We start from the raw sequence: 7,460 nt of genomic DNA on the forward strand, positions 1-7,460 counted from the left end.
TATATTAATTAATATTAGTAATATTTAAATTTTATTAATATTTATTTATAATTAATAGTAATGAATAATAACTAATATGATGAAGGTTATAATTGGAAAAAGAATAACAATAAGCTACCAAAACACTAATTCAAGTAGCATTTCAATAAAATAGCATATGTGCATTCAAGCGTGTATTTAGAAAATAAGTTAGCTTATAAGCCAACTTATTTTTGCCAAACAATGCCTTAATCAATGCTAGTGGCGGATCCAGGAATTTTATAGACTGGGGTCGCTTAAACTAACAAGTACCAACACATCATATCATTATAATTAATAATACGTGATTACATAAGTTGATTTMTACGAGTTTTCATCATTTTAAAACAAGTCATTACATCTTGATTTGTAACCTTAGCAAGTACTTTTTTTTATACGGCACAAATGACGCACGCATTCAAAAAATCGTCACAAATTTGATTGCGCAAAGCTGGCTTCACAAACTTCCTCACAGAAAAGCATCTCTCGACTGTTGCGGTTGCAACAGGCAAAACCAATGCAAGCTTCAATAATTGATAAACCAAAGAAAACACAAGATGTTTCCTTGTTTCAATCATCACTCTAACAAGCTTGGATATACCTTTCAAATTAGCAAATAATTCATCATGTTGGAGTTGAAGTTGAAGTTGGTGCTCAAGAGTAGTTCTTTCGTCATTCGTAAAATCATCAGGATAATACTCTGTTAACCTTAGTAATTTTGATGGGTCAAAGTCACAAAATGAGTAATGAGGATTCAAAGCTGCTATACAAGTGAGCAATTCGAAGCTTACTTCATCAAATCTGTCACCAAACTTTTGAATTTGCATATCCATAACCGTGTTAAAACATTCATACTCGTAATAATGTCGATATGTGATACTTGTTTTGTGTCTTCGATTTTTTGGATTGACATAAGCTTCCTCCATGTTTACTGTTTCGATGTTGTGTTTTTTGCAAAAAAGAAGAGATCTTCTCAAGAAGTCGACAAAATCCATCAACTCTAAATTGTTGCAATTGTCGCTTGGTTGACTTCATCAATGAAACAACATTCAAGATATCTTGATCTTTTTTCTGAAGAGCCAGTGACAATGATTCTGTGACCTCCAAAATATGCAACATCAAATAAAACACATTATCAAATGATTGGAAATATATTTAAAGACCATTTGCTTGACGTTGGCTATAAGGATTCTCACACACATCTTCAACATACTGAAGCACCTCAATAACAGATGGAAACAAATCAACCAAACGCTTAAGTGTTTTGTAGTGTGAACCTATCTTGTATCTCCAGGGCTTCCAAGAGAAAGCTCTTGATTTAACCCACTACCTGTTTCAATTTCACCGCTACCAATGRCTTCTTGTACTTTATCCTTTCGACTTTCTCAAACCATATYTGYTCGCTTACAAGAAGCACAAACCACATTCATCACAGATGCTATCATSTCAAAGAATTTTTCAGTTTCGATGTATTTATGTGCAACCACCACAACAACTAACTGAAGTTTGTGAACRAAACAATGGACATAATATGCTGAGCTATTTTCTCTCATGATTAAAGCTTTCAAACCATTGAATTGGCCACACATATTGSTTGCTCCATCATAACMTTGGCCTCTAACCTTGTTCAAAACTCAAATCATGTTCAACAAATAAGAATCCAATCGCAGATTTAAGAGATAAAGCATTTGTGTCATTTACATCTACAAGACCAATAAATCTTTCCTTAACAATTCCAYATGTAACATATTGCAAAACCATGGCCATTTGTTCCTTTTTAGATATGTCACTCGACTCGTCAACTAATAAGGAAAAACACATCATCACTAATCTCTTGGAAAATATGTTTGAGAACCTCTTGTGCAAAGCAGTGAACGACATCCTTTTGAATACTTGGCGCCACCATTAGATTATTCCAAGAGCATTTTCTAATATAACCTTACCGACAACCTCATTTTGATCTCGAACTAATTTTATTAATTCCAAGAGAATTTCCCCTATGAAGAGACGTTTCTGACTCATCATGACCACAAAAAGGTAATGCACCATTCAACAAAAATCTAGCAGCATCAACAGAAGCATTCAACCGAATACRATATTCATTCTTTTGAATATCACTTTGTTTATGTAAGGCGATGACAATTGATTGACCGGGTCTCATTAGGTCCTCACATTTCGTAACAGCTCTATTGTGGAAACTATTAATGTGGCCCACATGAGTAGTCAATCTCTCAGTTTTATTCCAACTACTAAGCCTTCCTTAAAAAAATCACTTCCAGCTTTATCTACTTTTAAACTATACTCCAACCAATTACCGTATTGATCAAACCAAGCTGGGTTAAAACGTCTTGCCTTGTTCCCAATTATTCTTCTTGGAAAGTCRTGACYACGTGGTTGACACGRTCCTTTAATCAAATAGTTTCGTCYGATTTCCTCTCTTTGATTAGGGTGATATTGTAAAATTATTTTCCTTTCAGYTGGATCCGATGGAAGATTATTCAAATCAACTTCCCTATGCATCAAAGGAAGATCATTGCGCAAGTTGTTTCCACTTAAAGGTTCTCCACTATTATCGCAGTCGAGCGTCGATGCCTTTCTTTTCAGAAATCTTTCCATCTTCTAGCAAAAACAAGTGGACAAATACATCATACACACACGCACACAAATTAAATAGAAATAAAAGGAAGTCTTCTATGAACATGGGCATGGAAATTACAAATACAAATTAAATAGCAAATGAGCATCTATTAGATATTAATATGTGTCTAGTATATCTACTCATATTAATATTTAATAGTTTACCAAAAGCTTAAAAAGCCCCAATTGTCTACCTACTGTTTACAGTTTACCAAAAGCTTAAAAAGCCCCAATTTTTTTTTAATGAAGCAGAACTGCAGAAGCCAAAAGCTTGAAAAGCAGAAGCCAAAAGAAGTAAGCAGAAATGGAGTAACTAGTCTCCAGCGGTCTTGAAAAGCTCTATTGTAGTAAGCAGTAAGCAGAAGCAGTAACCAAAAACTTAAAGCAAAAGTAGTAAGCAGAAGCAGAAGCAGAAGCAGTAACTTAGTAAGCAAGAAACAGTAAGCAGAAACAGTAACATKAATGGCTCGAAGAAATGAAACAGAAACAGTAAGCAAGAAGCAATAAGCAGAAGCAGACTAAACATAAGCAGAAGCAGTAAGCATAATTGAATGGTGCTGAATGGCTCAAAGAAATGAAGCAGAAGCACTAAGCACTAAGCAGAAATGGAGAAATGAAGCATTAAATCAAAAACAAACCTGGTCTGCAATTTGCCGGAGGACTGGTCTACCCTCTGCGGTTGAAATCGCCGGCTACCGGTGGAGAGTGCCGGAGTGGGCACTGTGAAACTTGAAATCGCTGACAACTAGTTAGGGGCCCCTGGAAAAATGAAATAGGGGAAAGTGAAAGGTAACTAATGTAAATCATAAATTTTAACCTAGGTAATTTTTTTTTACTTTTGACTGGGGTCCCCCCCTCCCCCCTTTAACCACTGTGTCCGCCCCTGATCAATGTGGTCCAAAAAACCAGACTTGGCCTAAACCTATCTATGTTTGGCAAGTTAAAAGYATCTCCTCCAAAATGGAGATTTTAGAACAAAACTTTGGTTCAATAGATTCTCTAAAATATAGAAAGCATGCAAGAAAGTGTATAATAGTAATATAATTAATGTTGTAATTTTTTCAAATAAAAATCTATTGGAGATAAATTTTGGAGATTCTGAGTGTTCTCAATTTTTTAAGAATCTATTGAATATGTTTTAAAGAGTGAAAACGAACAAACSATTTTATACAATATTAGGGATTGGAAATATACAAATGGAATACTTAGGCAATCATTGAAAATTTATTAAAAATCAAATAATACTTTAAGAATTTAAAATTTTAGAAGAAAATAAATTACAATATTTACGATAAACGAAGTTATATGTACTGGGAAAAAATCAACTTTATAGGACATTAAATATATTTAAATTTCTTAATAAGATTTTTTTGATTAACCTGAATATCCAACATGTTATGCGAGCCGATTAATCTTAGGGCGACCACCTGCTTTGCAGATAACCCGGAGTCACCACATTTGTACCTCCGTGGCCACAAGAGGATTTTTATTTCTTCTTGGATTTGAACATGAGACCTCCTGATACCTTTGACTTTTGGAGTCAAGTTCAAACCAATCAGACACCACTCTTGTGGTTTTTTTAAGAAGATTACTTATATAACCAAACAATTTGAGGTTCAACTAATGTCAATATCTCATAGAGCAAAATGTAGAGTTGCTTGGGTGACACAAYGTAGAAAAAATATTCTTTAAATCATTTTTTTTCTTAAACTTTTAATTTACTTAATGACTTTATAATGTGATTTATTTATTTTGGTGGATCTCATTTATTAAGTCATGAATGTATCAAATCTTTTGGTTTCCAYTGGTTTTATGTTTATATTATTTAAACATTTTATTTCTTTTTCACTAAATCTTTTATAATTTATTTAATGGTAAGCTACAATTGAATGCTTTATCAAAATGAAATTAACAACTCTTAGTTCTATCTCATATTTAAATGAGTTTATGTTTTTTTTTATTGTTTCACTTTTRTAGAATTTYTTTTTYMWYSGKWWMSAYSTTYTWYCCATAAATTTAGGTAACACCTTTTATGCTTTTTGTAAGTTATATATTGTTGATGCATGTATGTGTGTGTTTCTTCTCGATCRGTACCATTGTTTTGCTTACAGTTGTTATACATGCATTCAAAAAGATGAGCTGCTAATATAAGATGTGCATGTTTGTTGTCGTCGTAAATCAACGCATTGGTAATAAGTAACCTTATAGTATTTTGGAAATATAACTTTTACCATGCATGTGATTTGATTTATTTGTCAATTTTATGTCAACTTTTGTATCCATTTATTTTAAAATATATCATTTAATAGTAACTTAAGTAACAGATAATTAAAGTATGATTGTTACTAATAATTTTCATCATACAACATATTTCATAACAATATATATTAATTAAATAAGTTTGAAACCAATATTTATAAACCAAATTTGACAATAGTAATTATTTTGAACTCGCAATTTCATCACTATAAATATTACATACAAACTTGCAATATATTCCATCTGAAAATAGATTTTAGAAAATAAACTAGTAAAACAAAATATACATTTCTTAATATCCGCACAATATGTAACAACTACCTTACGAAACACCATTCAAATCTAAGACTTAATAACATAATAAACATGTATACGACATAATRCAAGTTCCAATACATATAACAGACKAGTCAAAACTATACATAAAAGCAATGGGTCTCAACTTAAAGAAGATTGTTCTTAACAAGATAAAGAAACTATTTCAACTGCCGATCAAATCTTTCCCTTGCCCTTATTTTCCACACTGAGCTGACCTGCAAAATAGATTTTATAACAACTGAGGGTTAGACGAAAGTTCTAGTGAGTGGTTTCCCTTGTATAACATTTTACACATTCATAAAAATAATAATAWTAAATTCAATCCAGAGATCGGCTATTAAAACTGTTACAACTGTTCMGCCATTTATCGCGGATAAACCAACTAACCATCACGGTTGCCCCGCCATCTATCACATATATCCTGCCAACTATCGCGGCTAGCCCGTCATCTATTTGCAGGTATTCGATCAACTATTGCGGTGTCTTGCCATCTATCGCGGTAACCCTACCAACTATCACGGCTAGTCCGCCATCTATTCACAGATATCCCGCTATCTATCACAGTTAGCCCACCAGGTATATATATATATATATATATATATAGGGGTCAAATCAAATGAAAACTAATTAGTTTATGGCAACCGTGAGTTCCAATCTCAACCACAAATCAATAGATAAATTAGGAAATTTATAATTTTGAATTAAAATTTTAATGCAAAGATATTTTAGGTATTTTAAAACTATAATCTCTCCTCTCTTCTCTCTCAGTCCCCCATCCTCTGTCCTCCGGCCACAGTCCTCCGGTGATACCATAGTGGTATCACAATGCATCTTATATGTGCTTGGGTAACACATTGAGGTCGTTTGTGTGGTCGATTGGAGATGTAACATAATGATATCACAATGCATCTTATATGTGCTTGAGTGTCACGCTATTTCTTTTGTTTAACAAAGTCAATATTTTTAGTTATCACAGTGGTATTACCGGAGAATGGAGATAGAAGAGAGGAGAGAGGAGAGAAAATACCTAAAATGTCTTTGTATTAAAGTTTTAATTCAAAATTACCAAAATTATAAATTTTCTAATTTATCTATTGATTTATGGTTGAGATTGGATCTCACGGTTACCACAAACTAGTCAATTCTCCCTTGAATCCCCCCCTTTCTCTCTCTCTCTCTCTCTCTCTATATATATATATATATATATATATATATATATGATGCACAAATATAAAGACTAACATTTGGAATATTCACAAAGAACAATTGTTGGTTGAATATCCTCATCGGACAACATATGGCCGATGACTTCCCTCATCGGACAATACTTGGACGATGACTGCCTTCATCGGGCAATACTTGGACGATGACTGCCCTCATCGGACAATACTTGGACGATGACTGCCCTATCGGACGACACTTGGGAATACTTATCCTCATCGGACAATACATGAGCGATGAACACCCTCACCGGTCAATACATTGGCGATGAATGCCTTCATCGTCAACACTTTGGGCGATGAATGTCCTCACCACTCAACACTTTGGGCGATGAAGGCCCTCACCAGTCAACACTTTAGGCGATGAAGGCCCTCACCAGTCAACACTTTGGGCGATGAACGCCCTCACTGGACAACCCTTTGGACGATGAACTCCCTCACCGGACAAAGCTTTGGGCGATGACCCARCCTTATTGGACGAAGTGTTAGGCGATAACAGCTATATCAGACTTAGAATTTTACCATAACACTTAAACACATTGGTTTGAATCCAACATATTATATACTTTCATGCATCAAAGTAAATTATGTWAAAACTTATAACACAAAATTCATGAAAACTTTGTAAAAACTCACCTTAAACTGAGATCTCAAAGAATACTGTCTGCCTTCTTTCTTTTGATGAAACAAGTCGCTAAAGGTATTTTTCCAAAACATAAAACCTTCCTCATACTCACTACTTACTATTTATAGCAATAAGAGGTGAGGCGTTGCATGGCCATGTACCARCCTCTCCTCCCCCCTCCCCACATGAGACAAAAATCTACATAAAACCYTATTGGACCAAAATCTATTTACCAAAAGGAGGAGAAAGGTAAATTTTACTGATGATCCCTCAGCTTCCAACACACGTCCGATTTTACCYATGAACTTTCCACTACTATAAAATTTCAAAACCCGACCAACTAAAATTCAAAACCAAATATTACACAATGCRCGGACCGAACA

This window comes from Cynara cardunculus (genome assembly GCF_001531365.2).
Source record: "Cynara cardunculus var. scolymus isolate 2C chromosome LG 6, CcrdV1, whole genome shotgun sequence".
NCBI lineage: Eukaryota > Viridiplantae > Streptophyta > Magnoliopsida > Asterales > Asteraceae > Cynara > Cynara cardunculus.